Raw genomic sequence first — 12,835 nt, 5'->3', positions numbered from 1 at the left:
CTACTATGATTGTGTTACTGTCGATTTCCCCTTTTATGGCTCTTAGTATTTGCCTTATGTATTGGGTTGCTCCTATGTTGGGGGCATAAGTATTTACAATTGTTATATCTTCTTCTTGGATTGATCCCTTGATCATTATTTAATGTCCTTCTTTGTCTCTTCTAATAGTCTTTATTTTAAAGCCTGTTTTGTCTGATACGAGAACTGCTACTCCAGCTTTCTTTTGGTTTCCATTTGCATGGAATATCTTTTTCCATCCCCTCACTTTCAATCTGTATGTGTCTCTAGGTCTGAAGTGGGTCTCTTGTAGACAGCATTTATATGGGTCTTGTTTTTGTATCCATTCAGCCAGTCTGTGTCTTTTGGTGGGAGCGTTTAATCCATTTACATTTAAGGTAATTATCGATATGTATGTTCCTATTACCATGTTCTTAATCGTTTCGGGTGTGTTATTATAGGTCTTTTTCTTCTCTTGTGTGTCTTGCCTAGAGAAGATCCTTTGGCATTTGTTGTAAAGCTGGTTTGGTGGTGCTGAACTCTCTCAGCTTTTGCTTGTCTGTAAAGGTTTTAATTTCTCCATCAAATCTGAATGAGATCCTTGCTGGGTAGAGTAATCTTGGTTGTGGGTTTTTCTGCTTCATCACTTTAAATATGTCCTGCCACTCCCTTCTTGCTTGCAGAGTTTCTGCTGAAAGATCAGCTGTTAATCTTATGGGGATTCCCTTGTACTTTAATTGTTCATTTTCCCTTTCTGCTTTTCATATTTTTTCTTTGTAATTAATTTTTGATAGTTTGATTAATATGTGTCTTGGCATGTTTCTCCTTGGATTTATCCTGTATGGGACTCTCTGTGCTTCCTGGACTTGATTAACTATTTCCTTTCCCATTTTAGGGAAGTTTTCAACTATAATCTCTTCAAATATTTTCTCAGACCCTTTCTTTTTCTCTTCTTCTTCTGGAACCCCTATAATTCGAATGTTGGTGCATTTAATGTTGTCCCAGTGGTCTCTGAGACTGTCCTCAGTTCTTTTCATTCTTTTTTCTTTATTCTGCTCTGCAGTAGTTATTTCCACTATTTTATCTTCCAGGTCACTTATCCATTCTTCTGCCTCAGTTATTCTGCTATTGATCCCTTCTAGAGTATTTTTAATTTCATTTATTTTGTTGTTCATCGTTGCTTGTTTCATCTTTAGTTCTTCTAAGTCCTTCTTAAATGTTTCTTGCATTTTCTCTATTCTATTTCCAAGATTTTGGATCATCTTTACTATCATTATTCTGAATTCTTTTTCAGGTAGACTGCCTATTTCCTCTTCATTTGTTAGGTCTGGAGGATTTTTATCTTACTCCTTCATCTGCTGTGTGTTTTTCTGTCTTCTCATTTTGCTTATCTTACTGTGTTTGGTGTCTCCTTTTTGCAGGCTGCAGGTTCATAGTTACCATTGTTTTTGGTGTCTGTCCCCAGTGGCTAAGTTTGGTTCAGTGGGTTGTGTAGGCTTCCTGGTGGAGGGGACTAGTGCCTGTGTTCTGGTGGATGAGGCTGGATCTTGTCTTTCTGGTGGGCAGGTCCATGTCTGGTGGTGTGTTTTGGGGTGTCTGTGGACTTATTATGATTTTAGGCAGCATCTCTGGTAATGGGTGGGGTTTTGTTCCTGTCTTGCTAGTTGTTTGGCATAGGGTGTTCAGCACTGTAGCTTGCTGGTCGTTGAGTGAAGCTGGGTGTTGGTGTTGAGATGGAGATCGCTGGGAGATTTTCACTGTTTGATATTACGTGGAGCTGGGAGGTCTCTTGTGGACCAGTGTCCTGAAGTTGGCTGTCCCACCTCAGAGGCACAGCACTGACTCCTGGCTGCAGCACCAAGAGCCTTTCATCCACATGGCTCAGAATAAAAGGGAGAAAATGTAGAAAGAAAGAAAGAAGATAAAAGAAAATAAAATAAAGTAAGGTAAAATAAAGTTATTAAAATAAAAATAAACAGCGGACAGATAGAACCCTAGGACAAATGGTGAAAGCAAAGCTATACAGACAAAACCTCATACAGAAGCATACACATGCACACTCACAAAAAGAGGAAAAGTGGATAAAATAATAAATCTTGCTCTCAAAGTCCACCTCCTCAATTTGGGATGATCCGTTGTCTATTCAGGTATTCCACAGATGCAGGGTACATCAAGTTGATTGTGGAGATTTAATCCGCTGCTCCTGAGGCTGCTGGGAGAGATTTCCCTTTCTCTTCTTTGTTCTCACAGCTCCTGGAGTTCAACTTTGGATTTGGCCCCGCCTCTGCGTGTAGGTCGCCGGAGGGCGTCTGTTCTTCACTCAGACAGGACGGGGTTAAAGGAGCAGCTGATTCCCGGGCTCTTGCTCACTCAGGCCGGGTTGGGGGGGGGAGGGAGGGGCACGCAGTGCGGGGCGGGCCTGCGGCGGCAGAGGCCGGTGTGACGTTGCAGCAGCCTGAGGTGCGCTGTGTGTTCTCCCGGGGAAGTTGTCCCTGGATCCCGTGACCCTGGCAGTGGCGGGCTGCACAGGCTCCCCGGAAGGGGGGTGTGGATAGTGACCTGTGCTCGCACACAGGCTTCTTGGTGGCGGCAGCAGCAGCCTTAGCGTCTCATGCCCGTCTCTGGGCTCCGCGCTTTTAGCCGCAGCTCGCGCCCGTCTCTGCAGCTCCTTTAAGCAGCGCTCTTAATCCCCTCTTCTTGCACACCAGGAAACAAAGAAGCAAGAAAAAGTCTCTTACTTCTTCGGCAGGTCCAGACTTTTCCAGGACTCCCTCCCGGCTAGCCGTGGTGCACTAGCCCCTTCAGGCTGTGTTCACGCCGTCAGTCCTCTCCCTGCGCTCCGACCGAAGCCGAGCCTCAGCTCCCAAACCCGCCCGCCCCGGCGGGTGAGCAGACAAGCCTCTCGGGCTGGTGAGTGCGGGTCAGCCCTGATCCTCTGTGTGGGAATCTCTCTGCTTTGCCCTCCGCAGCCCTGTGGCTGCACTCTCCTCGGCGGCTCCGAAGCTTCCCTCAGTCTCCACCCCCCAGTCTCTGCCCTTGAAGGGGCTTCCTAGTGTGTGGAAACCTTTCCTCCTTCACAGCTCCCTCCCACTGGTGCAGGTCCCGTCCCTATTCTTTTGTCTCTGTTAATTCTTTTTTCTTTTGCCCTACCCAGGTACGTGGGGGGTTTCTTGCCTTTTGGGAGGTCTGAGGTCTTCTGCCAGCATTCAGTAGGTGTTCTGTAGGAGTTGTTCCACGTGTAGATGTATTTCTGATGTATCTGTGACGAGGAAGGTGATCTTCGCGTCTTACTCTTCCGCCATCTTCCCCCTCTCTCCCAACACCTTGTCCTTGAATGAAGCCTCCTCACGTGGCTTACTGTAAAAAGTTAAATAGAAAAAAAAAAGGCATTGCTAGACTTGTTTGAATTTGGGATGTTACCTGGGGAAGGCTGGTGGTGGTATCTGCTGAGGCCACTCAGAATAAGCTCGACATGGTGTTTGGACGTGGGTCATACAAACTTGGGACCTGTTTGCTTCCATGTGAGGAGCAGGGCCATCCCTCAGGCAGACTCACAGTAACTGAGGTTAGGATACTGAACGATGACCCTGGTGTTAAAAACCGTTACAGGAGTTTTCTGTCTGGGGCCAGATTCACAGGAGAATGTACTGGAAAAGTCTGCTCTCAGTCTAGGGAAGACAGTCCTTGATGTTTGAGGGCACCAGGCTGAGATATGTCCATCGTACAGTAGGCTTGGTCTCGCTGGTGGGACTGGAAGTCTTTGCAAGTCTCCCTCTTCCAATCCACACCTGCTTCTTTTGCAGCCTTAACATGTCTGATTAGATTATAACTTGGACCCTCAGGTCCCGCAGGCATCTTGTTCTGCTCACGTGTGTTTTCTCAGTTCTTCTGATCCAGTTCCTATTAATTTTCTAGATTCGATTCACACAAGGAGATCTTGAGGGACGCTCTGTTCTGTAATCCCCAAGTGCTGAACACAGTCACTGTAGGAGATGCTGCTGATGTCCCTCACATGTCCCATCAGCCAGCCCTGGAGGTCACCTGTAGACCGTTTCCATGTAGTCTAAAGGCTGCCAGCAAATCCTCTGCCATGATATTCCTGGCTAAGGGAATATGTTTAGCCCTCAAACAGGGCAGGATGGCAGTGCTGAGGAATTAGTGCTCTGCGAGCAGTGCTGGACCCATGAGAGTGTAAAGGTGCCGGCTCCCTTGCTCCTTGGCGAAGCAGCTCTGATGCAGACACCACAGTCTCCGGGAGGGTCCCCAGTGGGACTGAGCCCCCGTTGCCCACAGAGGTGACCTGCACGCTTTATCAGCTGCCTCCCTTTCTCACTCTCCTCCACTCCCTCCTGGCGCTTCCTGAGATCACCTCCCAAATAAACTACTTACACCCAAATCTTTGTCTCAGGCTCTGCTTTTAAGGGAACCCAGGCTACAGAGCCACCTTCAGTCTTTCCCCTGGAACAGTTTCCATTGTTCTCTTGCTTATCATATGACCCAGCCTCACCTTCCTCTTATCTGAGGCCCCTTTTAACGACCTTTCAAAAGCACTCAATCCCAGAGTTAAGGGCACAAGCATTGAAGTCAGACAGATGTGAGGTGGAATCCTGGCTAGGTCACTTATTGATGACGTGACCCTGAGCAAATTACTCTCTGGACCTCATGAATCTTTTAAACAATGCAGATAAGGATGACCACTTTCAGGGCTGTCAGGAAGAATCAACGGGATGATGTATGCAAAGAGCTCAGTGCAGCACTTGGCAATTAGTAGGTGCTCAATAATGTCTGACAGGCCTTCCTCTCCCTCTGAACAGAGGCTGGTTTCTTTCAGCCGTTGGTGCCAGAAGATCTTGCTCCTCCTGACCGAAGGCTGATACTCAAGCCATGGCTGAGCCCTGTGTGGGGTTGGAGCAGTCAGGAAGGGCACTGGTGATATGGCAGGCCCGCCAAGCACATTCACTGACCATGCTTCTCTCTTCCTTTTTAAAAAGAATTAATTAATTTTTGGCTGCTTTGGGTCTTCGTTGCTGCACGCGGGCTTTCTCTAGTTGCAGCGAGCAGGGGCTGCTCTTCGTTGCGGTGTGCGGGCTTCTCATTGCGGTGGCTTCTCTTGCTGCGGAGCGTGGGCTCTAGCCTCATGGGCTTTGGTAGTTGTGGTGCACGGGCTTAGTTGCTCCGCGGCATGTGGGATCTTCCCAGACCAGGGCGGCTTGATCTTCTGATTGGGGCCACTTACTCTTTCCCAAAGAAGCCCTACCTTTTCTTAGATCTGCACTTTTGCTTGCCCAGTTCCATTTAGCTGGAATGCTTTTTCCTTCTCCATCCTCACCTGTCGAAATCCCACTTAAACTCTCATAGTGTGTATAAATTAAGAAGCACACCAGATTCATGTAGAGAGCCTCTTCAAAGCACACATATCTAGGAATTGCCCCCAGAGACTGATCCAGTACATCTGCCATGGAGTGTGGGCCTGCATATTTTGAGAAAACTTCTCAGTTTTGATGATAAACACACCCCTAAGGAAGAACCACTGGTATCGTCCATAGAGCCCAAGTGATGGAGTCAAACAGACTCAACTGCCTTGTGACATTGGGCAATCTACTGAGCTTCTCTGAGCCTCAATTTTCTCATCTGTAAAATGGGGACAATAATAATGCTTATCCCAAAGAGTCACTAGGAGGATGAAACGAGAGACTAGAGGTGGTGCTCAGGAAAAATTATATCTATATTCAAACATCCCTGATCCCCCACCCAGAAGCAGTCACTTCCTCCCATTTTCCCATCTTGCTGTCTGTACCTCTATTACCGCACTTAGCACAGCGGTCCTTCTATTAAAGTCTCGCAGTGTGTGAGTCACTCCCCGCTCCCACGCAGAACACGAGCAGCTGAGGGCTGGGGACACACAGGGATTGTGTATTATCTTCCATGTGCTCCTACGGTACCTGGCATGGTGTCTTGCATGGAGCCCATGCTCAATAAATTTTTGTTGATGTGAATATAAAACCATAAGAAACTAATGTATATGGTTATGTTAGGTACCTGCATAATGTGCTTTTGAACAGGCTTTTGATTAGTCTTAATGTACAGAAAACTGTTTCCTACTGACAGTGCATTTGGAAGTTGCCAGGAGGGCAATAAATATGCACATAAAATCCAGCTTTGCTCAGACCTGGACAGAATCTCTTTGGTTCCTGGGACTTCTGTGTGCCAGGCACCCACAGGGGCTGGGGCTGTCCCTGGGCTGCCTCCTTTTTTTAAAAAAAATTTTTATTTATTTATTTTTAATTTATCCTTGGCTGTGTTGTGTCTTCGTTGCTGCACGCGGGCTTTCTCCAGTTGCGGCGAGCAGGGGCTACTCTTCTTTACGGTGCGTGGGCTTCTCATTGCAGTGGCTTCTCTTGTTGCGGAGCACAGGCTCTAGGTGTGCAGGCTTCAGTAGTTGTGGCGCGTGGGCTCAGGAGTTGTGGCATGCGGGCTCAGCAGTTGTGGCTCTCAGGCTCTAGAGCAGAGGCTCAGTAGTTGTGGCACATGGGCTTAGTTGCTCCGTGGCATGTGGGATCTTCCCGGACCAGGGCTCAAACCCGTGTCCCCTGCATTGGCAGGCGGATTCTTAACCACTGTGCCGCCGGGGAAGCCCGCCAATTGATTTTTGACAAGGGTAAGAGGTGCATCAATGGAGAAGAAAATCATCTTTAACAAATGATGCTGAGACAGCTGATGTGCACATGCAAGAGAATGAGGTTGGACCACAAGCTCACACCATAGGAAAAAAATAACTCCAAATGGGTCAGTGACCTAAATTTAAGAACTGTGGGGAGAGGAGAATGGAGAAGAAACCGTTTAATGAGTAAGGGCTCTGGGGTGATGGAAGTATTCTGGGACTATAGGTAGAGGTGGTGGTTGCACAACACTGTGAGTGTTCTAAATGCCACTGAACTGTCCACTTTCAAAGGGTTAATTTCATGTTATGTGAATTTCACCTCACTAAATTATTATAACAACAACCAAACAGAAAATGCAGTGTGTGATTTGTGATCAGGTGTAAAAGGGACCCTCATACGTTGGAGCTGATTTCAACCTTGAGCTCCTCACTTCCAGAACTTTGGTCACATGACCCAAGAAAGAACCAGGAAACCAGGCAGCACACCGGGGGTAACTGGCACCAGAAAACTAGGTCATACAATGGCCTTGACTTTAGCCTGCTGTTTTCTGCTATAAACTTACTATACATTTACTTTTGGAAAATAAAATAAAATAAAAAGAATGCTCATGCGTCCTGTGTTTTTGCCCATGCCCTGGCCATGGTGAATCTTTTAAAAGCGTTAAAAAGGAGGTGGGGGGCTTCCCTGGTGGCGCAGTGGTTGGGAGTCTGCCTGCCGATGCAGGGGACACGTGCCCCAGTCCGAGAAGATCCCACATGCCGTGGAGCGGCTGGGCCCGTGAGCCATGGCCGCTGAGCCTGTGCATCCGGAGCCTGTGCCCTGCAATGGGAGAGGCCACAACAGTGAGAGGCCCACTTAAAAAAAAAAAAAAAAAGAAGAAGGTGGGGTAGGAGGGAACCATTAAGCCACCTGGGCAGCAGTATTCTAGGCAAAGGAACCAGAGCATGTGCAAAGGCCCTGAGGCAGGGGTATGTTTGGTGTGTTGGAGGTACCAAAGAGAGGCCATGGTGGTTGCAGCAGAGTGAAAGAGAGGGAGGGATCATGGTGGCCTGATTGAGCAGGGCCTCATGGGCCACAGTGAAGACCAGCATTTTCTTAGTGAAGAGGAAAGCGAGCCAAGGGTTGGAGCTGTAGAGTGACTTGATGTGACTTCACAATCTCATTTCATTTTTAACAGGACCTCTTGATGGAGGATAGAATGTGGATGATTATACAAGTGACTGATTGATTACAAGCATGGTAAGAGCTAGGAAGGAGAGTCCAGGTGCTTTGGGAATGCAAGACAGGAGACCCTGGGAGTTCGGAGATGACTCTAAGTAGATATGGTGCTGATAATACTCCCTGCCAGGGGATGCTTTGGGAGTCTTCCCCAAGTGGGGCATCTGAAGCATTCCGCTGGCTGTGAGTCTGAAGAGGGCTCACTGTGCTTATCCAGCCTCATGGGAGGAGGAGAGGGTGGGAGTCAGGCTGGCGAGGCTCAGGACACTGCAGGATCTGCCTACCTCACTGTCTTTCCTAAGATGTGTCAGGTACTCGAGGCCCCTGATGGCTCTAATTGAAATCCTCTCTGTCACTGAGATGTCAGGTGAGACAGCTCCTGTTCCTAAATGAAGCCCTGGCTGGAAGTTTGACAGCCCCAGCTGGGAGGCGATCCTGCTGCTTAATCCCCCAAGGACAGACAGAACTGGTCACACCCTCCATGGCATCTTGCATCTTCTGGCCTGGCCTGTGCATCCAGGAGACTCAGTGGTCACAGACCTTACAGATGAAACTTGTGTCTGATAACTGTCCCCCAAGCACCTCTGTATCAGTCGGGGTCAGTGGGAAGCAGACACATACTCCAACTAGGTTAACTCAAAGTGGGATTAATAAAAGGGCTATTTACAGCTGTGTGGACAAGGTGTAGGGAAATCGTAAGGGGTAGACCATTACCTGGGGCTAGTAACAGTGCTCCTTTCCCCAGGTCCAAAGGGAAGGGGTAGGAGGAAGTATCAGATACTGGAGGTGGGTGGAGGGAGTCATGGAGAGACAGCCGGGGCTCAGAAGCTGGGTCCCTTGGCTGAGAGACACAGCCAGACCTCGGCAAGTTTGCAGAGAGGCAGCTGGGGAGAATCAGTATCCTGAATGCACTCTCCTTCCTTCCTCTGATCCCCTGCCAGGACTCCATGCTGGTCAAGCCTGACCAGAGGACAAGGGAGCCTGTTGATGTGGTCCATACAGGTAGAGGAAGGATGGTGAGTGGAGCTGGAAGAAAAATGAGAGATGGCCATGTTCCTCTGGGGTAGTCCTGCCCTGGGCGCAGGGTCCAGAAATAGATCAGACACAGTCCTTGTCTCCAAGGACCTCTCAGTGACATGAGAGTGGGGCCACAGTGACATCCAGTAGGGTTAGTGCTGGGATAGAGGGATGAACAAATTGCACAGGCTTTCTGGTTGTGTGGACCATTAAACTGGGGAGGGGTGCAGAGGGGAGGGGTAAAGGGAGGGATGCTTGACTGCTCTCCCAAGTACACCCACAGTGGCATGTTTACAACATTTTTTAAGATGATGGGAGGATGTGAGAGTTTTCAGACTACACGGATAACAGCAACAACGCAGCCTCACAAGCTTCTTGTGGAGATTAAATAAGATCCTGCATGGATATAAAGCAGAAACTAACACACCATTGTAAAGCAATTATACCCCAATAAAGAGGTTAAAAAAAAAAAAAAAAAAAGATCCTGCGTGGAAACTGCCTAGCACGGTACTTGGCATGTTGCAGGGGAACTGCAAACGGTAGCCCCATCACCATCTTTGACCTTTCGGCCTCCTCAGGGTGGTCCGGTCAGCTCAACCAAGTTAGCAGCAAGGTAGGGGAGCCTCTGAAATCTCGGCCCAGTGACTCTGTGATTTGTGTGGCTACCATTTGTTTTCTAAATGAATTCTTTTTTTATTCTCCTTTATTTATTTTTAAAAATATTTAATTTATTTATTTGGTTGCATCGGGTCTTAGCTGTGGCACATGTGCTCCTTAGTTGTGGCATGTGAACTCTTAGTTGCGGCAGTGGGATCTACTTCCCTGACCAGGGATTGATCCTGGGCCCCCTGCATTGGGAGCGTGAGATCTTAACCACTGCACCACCAGGGAAGCCCCTGTGTGACTACCATTTGTTTATTTAGTGCTTGCTCTGTACCACACACTGTGCTAAACTCTTTACAAGTATTATCACAACTTTCATGGGGGGGGGAATATGTGGATAATATTATTTATTCATTTTTCTTCTTCTTGTGCCTCTTGTGATGGTTTAAAACCGTGCCTACAAATTCTTTGACACTCTTCCCATTGAGAGGTGGGGGTCTATGTCCCCTGCCCTTGAATCTGGGCTGTTCTTAGTAACTTATTTGTAACCAGTACAATGCAGTGGAATTGATGCCGCATAACCTTGGAGGATAAGTCAGAGAAAGCCATGCAGCTTCCACCTGGTCTCTTGGGACATGTAGCTGGGGGAAGCCAGGCATCACATGAGGAATCCAGCTACCCTGAGACGTCCATGCTGGGGAGGCCACGTGTGGGCACTTTGGTACAGCCCAGATGACTGCCAGCATTGTGTGCCAGCCATGTGAGGGAGCCGTCCTGGATGTCCAGCCCGGCTGGGCCTTCAGATGACTGCAGCCTCAGCTGCCACCTGACTGCAACCCCTGGAGAGAGTCCAGCTAAGCCCTCCCCGAACTCCTGACCAGTAAAGTCACAAGTGAAATAAAATGGCTGGTGTGGGCTGCTAAGTTTTGAAATAAAGTTTTATACACTGCTGGTAACTGGAACACCTCCCCACTCTTTCCGTTCCCCAGACTGACTTTATACCTGGCCATGTGATTGATTTTGGCTATTGGGATGTGAGTGGATCCCAACTAAAAGTTTGAAATGTGCTCAAGTGATTTGGCCAGCCCTCTTCCACTCCTGTGATGAATCACGGAAAGATCACGTCCCAGATACCTGCTTCCTTTCATCCTAAAATGAAAAAGACCTGAACTCAATCTACAGCCTGAAGCAGAGCTGCCCCAGATGACCTACGGCGCTGTGAGTGAGAAATAAATGCTTGTCGAGGTAAACCGCTGAGATTTGGGTGCTGTTTGTTAGCCCGGATCATCACAGTAATAGCTGACTAAGATAAGATTGGTGATAACGCTGTTACTCCCTTTCCCAGATGGTAAAACAAAGCATAAACAGATTAAATGAACTGCTCAGGGCATAGCTAGAAAGGAAGAGTCTGCAATTGTAACTCTTTTCACCATTGTCTCTGGAAAGTCACATACACGAATTTGTAATGAACGGACCCAAATGTGTATCCAGCCTCTCCGCTCAGTCCCTGCCTGGGCATCTGTGGTAACTTCAGTTCCTGGAGCAGCTGAGGACACTATAGGTGAATAAATAGCCACGGAAAACCTGTTTTCCAGCGTCTAAAGCCTCAACCATGAAACCTCAGCTGGGTGGTCTGTTATCCTTCCCGGAGCACAGAAGAGGTGGCCAAGTGGTTGGAAATATCTAAAAGCTCTGTAGCAGCCTAAACACAGAAGGAAAGCAGGCAGAAATCTCCTTCATTCTTCCTCCTCTGGTCTCAGAGGTAGGGCATTTTTAAAAGCGTTATGAATTTATACACATTTTGATGCATTCAGAGTTGGGGTAAAATCTGTTTGTGTCTGTGGCTGTGTTTGGGTGTGTGTGTGTGTTGCATCACAAAAGAACAATTGGGAGAAAGTGGCTAAAGAGGGGTTGTTAGCAGATACGGTGGCCACAGGGGTGGTGCCAGAGGCCTCTGCCCGGCTCGACGCCTGACTCGGCCCTCTCGTCTCGTGGCTGCGGTTCCACCATGGCTCCCAAAGGCGGCTCCAAGCAGCAGTCCGAGGAGGACCTGCTCCTGCAGGATTTCAGCCACAACCTCTTGGCCAAGTCCTTGGTGCACTTCTTCGGGAACGCCTTCATCGTGTCTGCCATCCCCATCTGGCTATATTGGCGAATATGGCATATGGATCTTACTCAGTCTGCTGTTCTGTATAGCGTGATGACCCTAGTAAGCACTCATTTGGTAGCCTTTGTATACAAAAACGTGAAATTTGTTCTCAAGCACAAAGTAGCACAGAAGAGGGAGGATGCTGTTTCCGAAGTAGTGACTCGAAAACTTTCTGAAGCTGGTAGTAGAAAGGTGTCTCGGAAGGAAAAAGATGAAAGAATCTTGTGGAGGAAGAATGACGCTGCTGATTATGCAGCTACAGCATTTTCCATCTTCTATAATAATAACACCCTATTTCTGGTCTTGGTCATCGTTGTTTCCTTCTTTATATTGAAGAGCTTCAACAACACAGTGAACTACATTTTGTCCATAAGTGCTTCCTCGGGCCTCATCACCCTCCTGTCTTCTGGCTCCAAGTAGACCACGTCAGCTTCCCCCCGGCTGCCCTGGCTTTGTATCTATGGGTGGCCTGTGGTATATGGAAAAGTAGCAGGGTGGTCAGGGTGGAAGACACACAAGCTGTTTTTATAAGTCAGGAGTTTGAGGGTTTGAAAAACCCAACAAAATGTAATTCAGTATTTGTTTATTGGCTCTTTTTTTTTTTTGGACAGATTATTGAAATTAAATGAATTGAAAGGGGGGAAAAAAAAAAGAAAGTGGCTGAAGAGACTGGGCTTTGGAGTCAGTCCTGGATTTAAATATGACAACCTCCATTGTGTGACCTTGGACAAGATTTGCAACCACTCTGAGTCTTAGTTCCTTTATCTTATAAGTAGGAGGCTGTAATATCTGAGTAAGGGATGGGATTGGCCTCCAATCCAATAATGTCTGTAAAGCACTTACCATCTTGTAGGGGCTCAATGAACACATATACCCTTTTCCCCTCTTGTCATCTCTTATGAATAGTGACTTACAAATTGTGGATTGTGGGACTTTATGAGGACTTTCTGTGAACTCTGCTGGCATCAGGGGAGCCACCCCCTTTAGGGATGAAGCAGGAGAGAGTTCCTTTGCTGACTAGGACCTGGGTCCTGCAGCTCTGACTCTGACTCTATAAGTCTACACATCCTCTGACTAAGCACCAAAAGTCATTGTGGTACAGAGAAGAAAGGGCTTAAACTAGGAGACATTTGAGCCTGGGTTGAAACCCTGTCTTTATTATTTATTAGCTGTGTAACCTGGATAATTA

At 47.7% G+C, this 12,835-nt stretch overlaps 1 pseudogene; it reads left to right on the top strand.

Moving 5' to 3' along the window:
- Nucleotides 1-11,505: 11,505 nt before the first annotated feature.
- Nucleotides 11,506-12,066, top strand: LOC114894794 (annotated as a pseudogene).
- The last annotated feature ends 769 nt before the right edge of the window (nucleotides 12,067-12,835 follow it).

This window comes from Monodon monoceros, unplaced genomic scaffold (genome assembly GCF_005190385.1).
Source record: "Monodon monoceros isolate NGI ecotype Baffin Bay Population unplaced genomic scaffold, NGI_Narwhal_1 Super_Scaffold_13, whole genome shotgun sequence".
In the NCBI taxonomy this organism is placed as follows: Eukaryota; Metazoa; Chordata; class Mammalia; order Artiodactyla; family Monodontidae; genus Monodon; species Monodon monoceros.
The sequence above is the reverse complement of the archived record's forward strand: the minus strand, read 5'-3'. Positions and strand labels throughout refer to the sequence as shown.